General features: G+C 38.3%; 1 long non-coding RNA gene across 2 annotated transcripts in view; it reads left to right on the top strand.

Annotated features, from left to right (window-relative positions):
- The window catches only part of LOC139439038 (uncharacterized), a 148,444-nt gene extending 143,166 nt beyond the window's left edge, over positions 1 to 5,278 (top strand). For both annotated transcript variants that reach the window (XR_011648862.1, XR_011648863.1), the window contains one exon: positions 550 to 5,278. This is a non-coding gene — a long non-coding RNA (uncharacterized lncRNA). The remainder of the gene's footprint in view (positions 1 to 549) is intronic.
- Positions 5,279 to 15,628: the final 10,350 nt, after the last annotated feature.

The raw sequence follows: 15,628 nt of genomic DNA, 5'->3' as shown, positions 1-15,628 counted from the left end.
TGCTCATAAATCAGTCTCAAGAGAGTTTTCCTTTATTTCATTTCTGGATGATTCCCCCATGATATTTTTTTAAATAGCCATCAGTATATGATCTCTATTCCTGTTTCTTAAACACCCAACTCCCAACTTACTGTCAGAAAATCTCTGTTAATGTGAACTGATTGAAAGCAAGGGTATAGATCCCATAGTTAGGTTTTAGGAATGAGATGGAGACGGCAGAAAATACTGAAGATATTCATTTGAGTAAAGTCAGATGAGATCCCATTTGTAGTCCCAAGGGAATCTTTTCAGATCCTAATACTAATTAGTGTGTGGCAAGATGTGTTAAGCAGGATCTATGAGCCACTTTCCATTTACGAGCAGTAATCTTTTTGTCACATTTCTGTTTATATGCGTTGAAGGAAAAATGATTTTTTAAATTTCATAGCTACCATTCTTGAATGTTCACATTGTGCTACCACTGATTCTAATTGCTTTACTCGTCTCTCCTTATTTATTCCTCACAACACCCTTATGTGGTTAAGTACTGCTATTATTCTTATTTTACAGATAAGGAGACTGAGACACAGAGTTGAAGTACCTTACCCAGTGTCGTGCAGGAGCCTAGCATTCTGGCTCCAGAAGTCTGCCCTCAACCATCTCGCCATACTGCCTCATAGACACACAAACTTAGGAGAAGGAGACTACGGAACCATATTTTAGAGTATTTTAACACTGTCATAATCACGTGTGTGATTATGCTCTTCTGACTTCAGCTTCCTTGAGATTAGTGGGAAAACAACAAGGCTTTAGAGAAGATACGAATTGCTTAAGGGCATGCTGCAAATCAGAAATGTGAGTGAGGATCCAAGTCTTCTGATAATTCACTGCCAGCCACATCCTACTCATTTCAAGTTTTCTCCTTATCTTGGTGAGGTAAGTATCTTGGTGGGGTAAGCTGCTTCTTTTAAGCAGGGCCAAAGCTGGTTGTAATGGTTTGCCCATATACTCGTTGTTGAAACCCTGAGCCTTTGAACTAGCTTAGGTTCAGAGTTCCATGTGGTCATGTGAAAATTGGTCACCAGAGTATATATAAAGCCCTGAGCAGCAAAGGATGATGGCTTAGAGCCTGGCCTTAGATTCAGGCAAACTGAAGTTTAAATACTGGCCTTAATACACAAGCTTCATGAACAAGGGCAGGTAATATATGCTTTTAAAATCATTATTGCCTCACCTGGAAAATGGAGATAATACCACCTACCTTGTTAGGTGATTGTGAATGCTGAGAGAATGCATATAAAGCATGTATATAGCACAGTGTCTGGCAAGGAGTAAGTGCTCCAGAAATGGAAGCTATTATTGTGCAGAGTATCCTTCCCAGTCATTTTTCATTTCATTCTGGTTATCACTCTAAAAAGACACTCCAGAGTTCTGATTAACAAAATAACGAATTTTTGTGCTTTAAAATTTACAGACTGTTTTCATACCCTGAATTACAGTGATTCTAACAACATTTGCAGTGTAGGAATTTTTGTCTCCATTCTGTAGATCACAGTACCATGGCTCAGAAAAATTAAATAATTTGCCCAACGTCTCAGAGATAGTAAGCAACATAGCCAGGACTTCAGCTCAGAACTATGCTCTGGATCCTATACTACATACTCATCTGCTTCCTGTAAGAAAACATTCATTAAAGGCATGTAGGTCAACAGAAAACGACTTAACATCGCCATAGCAATCCTAGTTTCACCTTTAGTCTGGCTAACTTAAATACTCGAGTTAGAACTGCTGTGCCCCAATGTCCCTAACATTTTGAAGCCAGGTTCTAAAGAGTTGTCATAGCTCGATACAATTCTTCTTGTGAAATCTCCAAGCCCCGAGGCAAGTTATCTTAATCTAGTTTTCTCGTGCAAGAACAGACTGGCATTCACTTGAATACGAACAATGTACTTCTACTGTTCAGCTTTTTGCCACACAGGAGTTACTGGTGGGGATTATTGATTCACATTTCAGACTTCACCCTACTATCAGATTTGGAAGAAAAATTACAAAGAAGGGAACTTACTCAAAAACAACATAAAACATGGTAGTACAGGCAAGGTTTTGAAATAGAGACACGTTCCCTGGGCTAAGAGACAACAAGGGAGGATTTTATTCTTGAAAGATGATGATTTCAGTGCTGGAGATGGAGGGTTTGACAATTTTAAGTGTGTGTTCTGTATGTAAGAAAGAGTTATTAAAAAGTAGCTCTCCTTTTAAATGTTCCCAGGACTTTAAAAATTGTTGATGGTTAAAATTGTTTTTCAAATAAAATCACCCAAATCACAGAATTTCAGCCCTGGTGTATACTGGCCTAAAAAAAAACAAAACAAAAAACAGAAGTATCACGTTGATTGTTGGAAACTGGAGGGTACGGAGGGTTGGAAACCTGCTAATGTTTAATGAGTAGGGATGTGCTTGCTCTTGGCATGTCACTGAAAGACTAAGCAAAGTAAGAGACATCATTTGCTATCACTCTTTTCCTGTGCATGAATGAGTCCCTATTAATTGATCAGATTTTTTTTTCATTTCCCTGCTAATGAACTATGCCTTTTTTCCCTGTTATTTTGGTAGCCAGTGTTCTCATGCAGACTTATTTTCAGGAAAGTGGTCTCTTGCTTTAGAAGAGTACTTTATATGAAAACAGGGGCCCAAACTCAAGATCTCTATCTCAGTGTGTCTTTTCAAGTCGCTGTAAAGCCACTTACCAACTTTTACCTCAGTTTTCCCCTAGAGACTTAAACACAGAAAAGTACACCAAATGACTGATCTCTGTGCTTATGCACAGCAGATGTACTAGCAAACAAAGCATAATTGCCTTGTCAAATTGTACCCACATGAAGAGACATAGATGCAAAAGAAGATATCTTTAACCTCCTGCCAAATTTTTTGAGAAGTCTGCTTTAAGGATAACATAGAAAAATTTATCACATTTGTTTGCTTCTACTAAGGGTGCAAACTTGTATGATTGTACATATAGTGTGTATATGTATATGCATGCTATGTACATATATGTAAGATATGTATGTATGATTTGTGAGATACACATGAGATCTTTCCAGCATAAGCAAAAGGAAGAAATTAATTTTTCAGAAATTTTTTTCCCATAATGGAAATGTCATTCATTTGGAAAAAAACATTAAGTAGCAGTAGACAAAAGCTGTGGCTAGTCCTTTGTAAAAAATGACCAATCCTTTTTGTTCTGAATTTTGGAATTTTTAATTGATGAGAATAATCTGGCCAATTCTTAACATTCTTCATTGTTCCTATGAATCACAATAGCATAAGCAGGAGGAACAGTGGAACTCTAAATCACAAAATTAATGAAATAGTTATTTCAGAGTTCCAGTAATTATTCTGTCCCAGTACTTTTTTCACAATGGCTGTACTAGATTTAAGTGCTTGAGTTTACCCTCCAAATGGAAATATTTGACTGTCTCTTCACAAAATATGTACATTTCTTCACAGTCTATGTAGTAATTGCTGCAAATCTATTCAGCCCTTGTATTCTATTCCTTTATTTACAAATAGGAAAAAAACTATCCCAGCAGCAGTAAGCCTGTGTTTTGGATTCTTTTCCATTTTTAAGGATGAGTTTTTGTCGGGATCTCCTTATGAAGAGATAATCGACCAAATTTACAAGGAGTAAGAACTATAATCATACCAAAGCCGAAGAGCCTTGCATCTCCTAACTTGATATCCCCAACTGCAGTGCGTTGTAACTGGATGTTCTTCTCATACTCAAGAAAGATTGTAAAATGGGGATGATGTATACAGAAAATCCAAAGGAGAAACTGAATTTCAATTAATGTATTTAAGTAAAAGTGTAGGGTAAATGAATGGTACAGCCAGGATTAGAAACCATTTTCACAAAATTAGTATCATGATAAAAGGAAACAAGTTGGGGAGAGGATGTAAAGTCTTAGTGAATGAACCTCCATGGTATCTGGGTTTGAAAACAAAAACTATAAAAGACTTTTCTTTTTTTAGAAAATGGGGAAAATTTAATACAAACTGTATATTAGATGATACTAAGAAATTGCTGTTAATTGTCTTAGGTATGATAAAGGTATTGTGACTATATAGAACAGTGGCCTCACTTTTTAGACCTGTGTGCTCAAGTAGTTAGGAGCAAAGTGTCCATATGATCTTCAAATTACTTTCAAATGATTCAACAAAAATAAAAAGATGTTATTTATTTATAAAACATATATATAACATAGCTAAAGCAAAAAATGGCTAAAAATGAACTATTATTGAATTTAGGTGGTGTGAATTTAGATTTTCATTTTTTTTATTCAACTTTTTTGTACATTTTAAAATTTTTACAATAGCAAATTTTAAAAAATAAAGCATATCCCTTTAGTTAGGTAGCCCAGGTACATTAAATATCTTTTTGGGTGCCTAGGATTTTAAAGAGAATGATAATAGGCTGCCTAATAAGATGGTATTAAGAACTAAAGTGAAGGAGAAAAAACTGTGGCTAAAAATAATTTGTCAGGAAAAACTAAGAGAACAAAGCCTTACCTTTGAACTGGAGGGGAGGAGAATCTAAATTATAAAGTTAACAAAAATCCCTAACTAATAGAAGCAATCTAAGGCATTCCATTCTGGGTAAAACATTAGGATCTCATTAACATCAACGTATTACTTTACCTCTCAGCTATCCACTGTCTTTCTTGGACCCTAATAAAACCACAGTAATCCTTTAAATCAAACAAAATTATCATGAAGTGAAAGTATGATGTTTCAGAAAACATTTTCTCCCTCTTCCACTCTACAGCTTTGTGCTGTCCTAGCCCCAGAGCACCTGCGTACTTTGTATCATTTATGTGTATGTTGTAAGGTATTTCAGGACCACTTTCTGGTTAGCCTACATGTGGATACTTTGACTATAGGTTGAGCTCTGGCTTCTCTCTTGCCATTGCATCCTTACCCCCAAGTAAGGGATTTTCCGTAATTGCTCACACAGAAGTCCTGTCCCTCTACCCTTAAATGATGAACCTGAACCTTTGAGCAACCAAAGAACAAGAAGAGTCACAGGCATGACTATCCCCATTCCACCCTTCCCACCACATACACACACCAGATTAGACAACATCAGTATGTGAATATAGGAAATTTGCTAAAGCTCTGCTTAAACCATGAAGTAAAGGACTCACAAATAGGTTTCAGGTTTTTTTCTCTCTAGGTTTTCTTGCATGTACTATAAAGAGCATTCTGAAGGAAAAAAAAACAGAACATAAAGCTTCTTCAGGAAGCTGGTTTCATATGGTGGTTTAGATTTAAATAGTGATTGTCTAGCACCATTTGAAATCAGTGTTTTTGGAGAAGACCAACTGCACTTCAAACAGCAAAAGAAATGACTGGACCATCCTGAAGTATTTGCAAGTAAAGCCAAGATGGCTCTAAGAAACTGCCTTACATTGTAATTGATCCTTTCCTTACCCCTGTCAATAGTAGTGATATATATAACAAATGAATTACATGGAATGTCTTATTATTAGAATTCTGTATTTGTTTGTGTAATAATTCTTTGCTTGCACTTATCATGTAATACAAACTCTTATCTTGCCTGGGTTAAATGGTCAAGTATGTGACAGATTTGTTTGTTTGGGCCCTCCCAATCCTCAAATCCTCCTGTGACCCCTTAGAGGATGACTGATTTCTTTTGGTGTTCAGAGTCAATATAATTTTCTAGCACCATCTGAAATCGGTTATAATGATTGGGGAAGAGCACCATGCAGCTGACTGATGGGAGAAAATTCATTGGTAAATATTTGGGACCACAAATAGGAAATAAGAAAACAGAAACACAAAGCAGAAATATCAACTTTTTAAGTTGAGTTTCATTACCCTGAATTTCAGGTATTATGTTATGACACTTTGCCTAATAATGGTTAACTGTTAGCATAATACTAATGGTTATATTTTAGAGAAATTCCATGAAATTTGTAGGAATATTTGTTTTGGTGATAGATACCCAGAAAAAATGCATAAAATTGATGACTAACGTGAATGATTTAAAAGGAGCAGTGAGGTAGTAAATTTTGTTCACAGTGAGAAGGTCTTGTAATCTTTTCTGTGAACACTCTCCTTCCTGGCCATGGAACTCACCCCATGGTTAACCCAAATAATTTTCTTAAAAGGCAGTCCCAGGTCCAAGTGGGCTAGACATTAAATCTAAAAAGGCATGTAATGAATAATGGTACAGAATAACAAGGTGTTCTGTATCTAGGACAGAGCTAAATTAGTACATGTCAGTTCAGTTTAGAAAGCAAGGTGAAGAGAGCAGGAGGTTATACTTGAACTATTAGCCTGTCTTAGATTTTAACTTCTTACCGGTCTGAAGCCACATAGCCTAACAATCAAACAATAATAGCTACCCAGCTTAACAAAGCTTGGGTCTCTTCCTCTTCTACCCTTGGCACACCCTCTTCCTGCCATTTGACCCCATTCTTTATAACTTGATCGGGAAAGCACTTTTCCACTCAGAGCTAAGACTTGGACTTTGTAGCCAGAACACAAATCAAGTGAGAATTAGGATCATTTCGCTTCTTCTGTTGTATATTTATTATATCCTAAAAACTCTCTGACTTTCTTGCCTGCTCTTTCTTTTCCCTGAGTAAGCTCATCTCCTCTTGTTCCAAATTCACCACCTACCTGTGTGCTGATTTCCCAGAAAGAAAGCCCTAGCCTCAATTATTTTTCCAGTAATCTTTATTTCCATGTTTTCAAATGGCTCCTAGAGCATTTATAATAGCAGTTATACATGCTATTCAAAAACATACCATAGCCATATTCAAAGACATGCCGTAGCCATACCTATTATCTTTTTCTCAAAAGCAGTTCTTCCTGCTCTAACCCGTGGGTAAAGCTGAGCACCTTAGGATTCTGTGACTTTTCTTCCCTTATCCCTGGCCACATCCACGCTCAGCAAGGCTTGCCACTCTTCTCTCTTAACTATCAAAGTCACCACTTTCTCTCTATCCTCGTTAACCTCCTTGGTGGCTTCCTTGCCCCAACCCACCTCTAGTCCAGACTCTGCTTTACTACCAATTATCTTTCTAAAACACAAATATGACCTTCTTCCCTCAAAAGGTCTCCACTGCCTTTGGACAAATGCTAAATGTCTGTACACAGCATGAGGGATCCTTCAGGATTCTCGCTCCTCACTGCGCTCTCCTGTAGCCACGCTCCCTCTCACACCTAGTTTTCTGGGCTCAATGAGCTGCTTGCTGTTGCTGTTGTGTAGCACTCCAAGTACTTTCACATTTCTCAGCCTATATATATTATATATATATATAAATACTGTATATATATATACAGCCTATATATATTATATATATATATATATATATATAATATATATATATACTGTTTCCTCTGCCCAGAACTCCCCTCTTCTCCACCTTGTCCTGGGAACTCCAACTAATTATTCAGCCCCTGGCAAATGTTTGCTTGATGTGAAGCCTTCATTTTGCCTTAAGGCTTAGAATACACAAAGTGTCTCGCTTCTCTCTGCCCCCTTAGAAGCTTACAACATTTTTCATGTTGTTCTGGAATTATTTATTTCCTAGTCTTCTCTGCTAGACTGTACAATCCTTGGATTAAGGGAGAATTATAGGTAGGGAAACACACACACCGTGTGCCTACAATTCTTATTCACATACGTATGACGTATCTTTTGTGTAGATGTCTCTGTAGATGTTCTTCTAGACTTCTGCTTCCATTTTTCAGCCGATGCAAGTTTCTCTTGACTTTAATTTGTTATATGTGCATAGAGTGGAAGCTGCTTCCAATGATGACCTAAATTAAGTAGAATAAAGAAAACAAACCTGCTTCAAAGAGCATATAACCCTTTCCAAAACTTTAAATATGATTTTGATGTACCTTCCATTATGGATTATCCATGTGTTTTCTTTCTTCTGTAAGCATAAATAATTAACAATTGAGTTAGAGAGCCATGAGAAGGAGAATGATTATTGAAAGATTGTTGTCCCCATTTTAGAGAAGAGCAAACACACCAAAACAGTTGTTTCCAAAAAAGGATGAAGTTCTGATAGATGCTACAACCTGGATGACCCTTGAAGATGTTATGCTGAGAGAAATAAGCCAGACACAAAAGGACAACTACTATAGGATTACACTTATATGAAATACCTAGAATTAAGCCAACTCATCAAGACAGAAATTAGATTAGAGGTTACTAGGAGCTGGGCGAAGGGCAGAATGGGGTACCTATGTGTATTAGCCAAAGGGTGCTGATGCAAAATACCAGAAATTGGTCAGTTTTTATAAAGGGTATTTATTTGGGGTAGGAGCTTACAGATACCAGGGCATAAAGCATAAGTTACTTCCCTCACCAAAGTCTATTTTCACGTGTTGGAGCAAGATGGCCACTGACTTCAAGCTTCCTGGGTTTCTTTCTTTCAGGGTCTTTCTTCTCTCTGGGCTCAGGTTCCTCTCTTCTTGGGACTTGCTTCTGTTTCCTCTGTGAGCTTACTTCCCAGGGCTCCAGCTTAAGGCTTCAGCATCAAACTCCAACATCAGAAACCCTCGACTCTGTCCTTTGCTATGCCTTTTATCCCCACTGTGGAGTGGGGACTCAAAGCCCTAATGATGTGGCCCAATCAAAGCCCTAATCATAACTCAGTCACAACCAAGTACAGACCAGATTACAAACATCATCTAGTATCTATTTTTGGAATTCATAACCATATCAAACTGCTACATCATGCTTATTGGTACGGTTTCTGTTTGGGGTAATGAAAATGTTTTAGAAATAGAGAGTGATGATGCTTACACAATATCATGCCACTGAACTATACATTTCAAATGGCAAACTTTATTATATGTATTTTATCACAATAAAATTTAAAACAAACAGATGTTCCTTAACTCAAAATGGCAAGAGATTCATGCTAAGCAGCATGGGCCCCTTAGAAATAATAATTTATAGCTGTTGAATGCCGACTGTGATTGCTGCTCATCCCTCCTCAGAGCACTAATTTCCTTTTCTCTTGATTCCTAAATAGTGTGATCTGGGCAAATCACTTGGTCTTTCTCGGTTCATTTTCTTTAATATCAATGGTATTTCTAGGGTTTTGCTATGAATTTATCATTTCCTACAACCACGTAATAGTTGTAGACACTTTGCAATACAAAGCTCTATATAAAAAGATAGTAAAGTGTCCTGTACCCTAATTGCTTCAACTTTTAACTGCATTATTTTGCAGTATTTCCAAATTATGATTAAAAAACAATCATATAAAAGTGAAACTCTCAGGAAGGAATGAGTGTGCTGCCTATAGGGGAAAGGACACCTAACTTTTATGTCTACCTTCCTTGTTGAATTTTAAAATAGCATGCGTACTAATGAAAGATGCTAATGTGGGAAGCTGTGTGGGGGGTATATGGGAATCTGCTGTATTTTTGATGTAACAGTTATGTAATCTAAAGCTTCTTTTAAAATAAAAGTTTAAAAAATAGGGTGTGTAAATGAAAAAATTAAATTTTGTTGAACTTTGGATACTAAAAACCTGTTAAGTTAGACAGGATTAAAAATAGATTCTTGGTGACCTACCAAACAAAAAACAAAAAGCAAATAAATCATAAAACAAAAGAAAGCAACAACAACCAAAATACCAAATTTAACCTTTGAAAATGATGTGCTCCAGAAACTCTGAATCCTGGGGGCCAAGGTTTGCTTCTTGGCTGGACCCTGAGGTTGAGCTCTTCTTTGAAGCCAAAATGATTCACCTGATTTTCAATAACTGACTAATTAAATACAATAGATGTTGAAAGGGAAGGGGAGTGGGGGTTGTGAGGATACATAGGAGAGAGAAATGAAATCTAATTGGAAAAAAAGGCAAAATACAGTGCAACCTCATTTACAAGACATTACTACCCAGAACTCTGAATTCATCAAGTTTTCTGCTCTTCTCTACTTTGAAATGAAAATAAAATACAAGAAAGCAAGCTTCTCAATTTACTGAATAAAGAACTCCATACTTAAATAATTTTAACATTGTATTTTGAAATTAATGCAATTAGTTTCTGTTTATTGTGCCTAAAATATAAAACAGTATTGTTAAAAAATTTCGATTATCCAGAATGATGACTGATCCTTGGATACTGTGAAAATCGTAAATCATCCGTTTTATTTACAATACTGTGCTTACCAAGGCAGAAGAATGTATAAATATGTTTTTTTAAATGATTTATTTATTTATTCATTTCTCTCCCCTTCCCACCCCCCACCCCCCACCCCCCACCCCGGCTGTCTGTTCTCTGTCTATTCGCTGCATCATCTTCTTTGTCCACTTCTGTTGTTGTAAGCAGCACGGGAATCTGTGTTTCTTTTGGTTGCGTCATCTTGTTGCATCAGCTCTCCGTGTGTGCAGCGCCATTCCTGGACAGGCTGCACTTTCTTTTGCGCTGGGCGGCTCTCCTTACAGGGTGCACTCCTTGCGCATGGGGCTCCCCTACGGGGGGACACCCCTGCATGGCATGGCACTCCTTGTGCGCATCAGCACTGTGCATAGGCCAGCTCCACACGGGTCAAGGAGGCTCGGGGTTTGAACCATGGACCTCCCATGTGGTAGACGGATGCCCTAACCACTGGGCCAAGTCCACCGCCTAAATACGTTTTAGAAACTTTATAAACAACTCTTCTTTTAACCAAAACCAAAATGTAATGTGTATGTTGTATACAGAATCCATTATGCCATTATATAATGTTCCTTAAATTCTTTTATCAGGCAAAATTCACATAACATAAAGTTTACCATTTTAACCATTTTAAATATATAACTAAGTGATTTTTTTAGGCCAGTCATAATGTTGTGCAACCCTTACCACTGTCAAATTCTAGAACATTTCGTCACCCCACTTGGTACTTATTAAGCTGGCATTCCTCATTCACCCCTCTAACCAGCCCCTTGCAACCATTATTTTCTTTCTTTCTAATGTATTTGCCAGGCAGGGCATTTCATAAAAATCAGGGGTTCTTAACCTTTTTTGTTCCACAGACCCCTTTGCTAGTCAGGGGAAAACCACAGTCTCTTTACAAAGTCCACACTGTACTGTGTATATTATTTAATAAATATATCACATCTGCACCAACATGTCCCCACAAAAATAATGTTTTATTGAATTTCAATTCAAGCTCATGGACCCCTTGTTAAGAACCCCTGATATAAATGAAATTACACATTATGTGGCCTTTTGGGTCTGGATTTTTAACTTAGTGGAATGCTTTCAAGTTCATCCACATTGTTGCAATGTGTCATCAGTACTTTTATTTCTTTTTTTATTGTTGAATAATCTATTGTATGGATATACCTCATTTTGTTTATCCATTCATCCATTGATGGACATTCCTCTAAAAACAGCTAGGAAATAGAATCTCCCCTAAAGATGCGAGTAAGGATTTCAGCCTTGATTTTAGCCCAGTGAGACCCATTGTGGACTTCTGATCTACAAAACTCTAAGGTAATAAATTTTTGTTGATTTGAGCCAATAAATTACTGGTAGTTTGTCACAGCAACAACAGAAAATTAATAGGGTAGAGATCAGCTGTTTCACTGGGGATTCCCATTGATGTTACTTATAATTTTTTTCCCTCTGGGTCTGGTTTCCTAAGAGATGAATCCTTCAATCTTCTGCTGGGGGTTATAGCAGTGTAGGCTTAGTTTAAAAGAGTGAGTATAAATATACAAGAATAAGGGGTTTACTATAGGCATTAGGGCTTCCACAGATGTGGGAGATACTGAGGGAGTGAAGGCCTTGGGAAGTTGCAGCTACAGGATCAGTGAAATAGTCACTAAAGACTTGAGCCTGCAGAGCTGGAGCAAGGGAAGCTGGAAGTGATGGGAAAATCCAAGTAGGCACAGCATCTGCCTCCCAAAGGGGGACTGTGAATTGGAGCTCGTGGAGAGGTCTGTGAAACCACTACGTCTTTTGGCTGGAATGATGGCATTCACCTCACTTCATTTCAAATCTTAGGCAAGTTCCTGTCACTGGCATACTGTAACCATACAGGAAAGGGTATTCTGGGAAGCATAGTGACAGGTGAGTTGACAATAGACAATCCACCACAGCAGCAATAAGCCTGGCTGCCAGAATCTGAAAACTGAACTGAGGAAGGAAGGGGGCTGGGACTTCCCACTGTTAAGAACATGAACTTAAATTTAACTCCTCATGTTAGTATGACACGTAATCCTTCCTCAGCTTTGTCTGAAGTCTCTTAGTCCAGAGATTTTTTTGGTTCAAGAGCCCCAGCAAGTGAATCTAGTGTTGGGGAGGAAGAGGGAGAAGACCGGAATTTAACTGATCTTTGTACAGACTCTCAGCGAACCCTGTTTTCTTTCTCACCCACATCTTCACAGTTAACTCTCCTCCAATTCCTGAGTTTTTTTCTGTGTTTCTGCCCAGGTATCAAATTGCTTCTTGTGGGCTCTATTCTCTGGGTCTTATGTTTCAGCTTTTTCTGCCCTGCTTACTTGAGTTACCACACATCTGTCTTTCCATTTTCTAAGATTTTGTAGACCGGCATCTGTTGGGGTCTACTCCCATTCTGTTGGTTCTTATTGTTTTACACATTGTTAATTCCTTTTATTCCTTTATTATTATGCAAGTATTCAAGCCCATGTGTTTAACTGAAAGTCTGTGAGATTCTTAAGATAAATAGTATGATACCGTGCAAAGGGCTGAAAGTCCAATGGCCAGGGTTCTCAAGTTCCAGCCCTCTTGTCATTTAACTTTTATGGAGCCCAACTTACCTCTAAAACAGGTTGGTCCATTGGATTCCTTTTAAGACTCTAGTGAAAGCTGTGGCCCCTCTCCCTTTGAAAAAAAAAAAAAGGAGTACAAATATACATATATTTGTACTTGTACCCCAAGTACATGAACCCCCAAGGGTATTAACCCCCAAGTTCAGAACCTCTGGCCTAGATATTCTCTGAAATCACTTCTAGAGCTGATATTCTGATTCTCAAAGAGGTAGGGTTTAAATATAGTAGATTTCAACATGACATGTCATGCTAGTCCTTTTAAAATATAATGAAATAGTTTTCAGTGCAACATTTATTAGGAAACCAAAAAAGTTGGATTCCAGGAATTAATTCATTTCAGAGGTGTCAGGGGCTTAGAAGTTTTAAGTGGCTGTTGACTACTACGTGACTGCTCAGCATGATTAATGGAAGGAAAGTGACCAGAGATCAAAGAAACCCTCTGTGATTTTCTCACCATGTAAAATGCCGTTGAATTATAGAGAGAAATCTACGAAGAGATATTGCCAATAGGCATTTAGTATACTCCAAATTATGTTAGCAGTGGCTTCTCTGACCATGTCCTCTCATGGCTGGTAATTTTGAGTAATAATGTTAACAAAACAAGCTAAACCAAACAACAGATTAGGTAATAGCATCACTATGTACCCAAACGATCCTAAATTATTTGTAGTCTTTATTTCCAGCCCTAGGAATAATTGCCTTCAGGGTGATTCAGGGACAGCATTATTCTGTACATGTTCTATTATATCTAGCTAAGGAGCAAGGTGACTTCCTTAGGGCTACAGGTAAGTGTCTGTTTTTCTGTATTCAGAAAAACAGAAATACACTGTTTTCTGTATTTCTGACAAAGATGAGAGTAATGAGGAGGACACAGTTTTTCCCTAGGTCAGGAGGAATTGGTAGGTAAGGGTCTTCCAGAAAATCGGGACAACACTGCAGTTGCAGCAGTAACTTTATCCCTATACCTGAAATGAGCTAAATGTCTTCATATTTGATATCTGGTGCAGGTTACTTGAAACTCCAGATGACGTGGCACAATAGGGGTATTGTTGAGTAGATAGATACCACACATCTTTAGTCTTGGTGCCATATTTGTCTTATGTAATTCAGTTCAGCCTTTCTTCTTTCTTTTATATGGTGTAAGTTTCTTCACAGAGTTGAACCTGCTGAATAAAAGTTGTATTGGACTAATTCATATAGCATATAGCTAAAGCAGCAGCTCCACCAGTCAATCATTCCTTTGAAAAGAGACACTGAGATAGTTTTTAAATAGTATTTACCCCATTCTACAATTGATAAATAGAGGAGTAAGAAGGGAGAACAGTTTCCTCAGGACTTAAATAGAGTCAATGAGGGTTGGGAAGAGGCTCTAGCATTTTCTCTATTCAATAGGTATGATGGCTACCTTATAACAGTGGAACCCCATAGAAGTGATATCTTGTTAGTAAGTTGACTGAAAGGTTTTTTGGCATTGATTTTGAATTCCAAAGATCTGCTTCTAGAGAAGTTTTCAGTTCCACACCCCTCGTTTGCACTCTCTTTAAGGACTGAGAAACAAACTTTAGCCTACTGCTTTGGAGCCACCCTGCTTTGAAAGAGCTTGTTCCACCCAGGTGGCCTGAGTGCAGAATGGCCAGCCCTGTCCACTGCATGGAAACAGTAGATAACTGCCATAGAAAGGATTAAGCTGGCACTGCCCTGGTATGTGGGTGCGGTTGTGACGCTTTGGACCAAACTGTACAGACTTGCTGTCTCAGGATTAGCACTTTCTAAAGCCAGAGAAGAGACAAGGGGCAGTAGATATATTACTCATACTCTTGGAAGGTAAAAGGGATCTGTAGGTGGACATACAGCTTGCTCATCAAAAATGGTAGGAGGAAATTGAGGAGGAGGATTGGAAGAATGGTGGTGCTTCTACCACATATACAAACTTTGCCTCCATAGGAAGAGAAAATAGTTCACAAAATTATGCAAAATTAGCAATACGTATCAACCCTGAACATGTTGGGCACCGCCCACTATGGATTGGGCAGGAGATGAGGCATGCCTGGCAGGGATTGAGTAACCAATACTGTGCCAAAGTCTTGGTGTGGCAGGAGGTGACAGGACAAAGGTATTAGGATGTGCCAGTTGGGTGCCAGCCTTCTTGGCTGTCAGAACTGGTCTCAGAGAAAAGCACAGCCCTTGGGTGTACTTCTGTAAGAAGCATTTTCACTCTATGCAAACATCTGCCTCTCCCTTCAGGCTTCCTTCCTGTGACTGAACAGGTCAGAGGGGAAGGTCAAGGGCAGCCAGGAGGACAAAGACAAAGATGTACAGCGTGGATTGTACATAGACCCACGTTCTAATTGTGGCTCGCTTACCGACTCCTGCATGTGCTAAAAGCAGTATTAGAGAGTTGGGTGGGAGAGAGGCTGGAAGAACAAGAGTTTCAGTAACAAAACGTTTGACAAATGTGAGATTCTTAGGGGGACCCTTCTTGTGAATGACTTTGGAGAAGATCCTGATTCAACGTTGACTAGGCATGAGGGAAACACTCGCCTTGTTTTCTCTATATAGCAGGTAATGTAAATAGTGACACCTCTTTGAGATTTCTTGAAAGTTAAAGTGGCATTGTCTCTAAGGGGGGGAGGGTGGGTTGTGAACATAGATATTGGCCTTTTTCATCTAAAGCCAGCATGAAATGAAGACAGGCTGGATTCTGATTTCCTGGGTGAGCTTTTCCTGAGCTCAGACATCTTCTCACAGCAGCAGTTCCCCGGTGCTATACAATCTGAAGCTTTTGGTCTGCCAAGTTGTGAGAATGTCCCAAA

The sequence above is a fragment of the Dasypus novemcinctus genome, chromosome 5 (genome assembly GCF_030445035.2).
Source record: "Dasypus novemcinctus isolate mDasNov1 chromosome 5, mDasNov1.1.hap2, whole genome shotgun sequence".
NCBI classification, from domain to species: Eukaryota; Metazoa; Chordata; class Mammalia; order Cingulata; family Dasypodidae; genus Dasypus; species Dasypus novemcinctus.
This window is presented reverse-complemented; position numbering and strand designations above follow the sequence as displayed.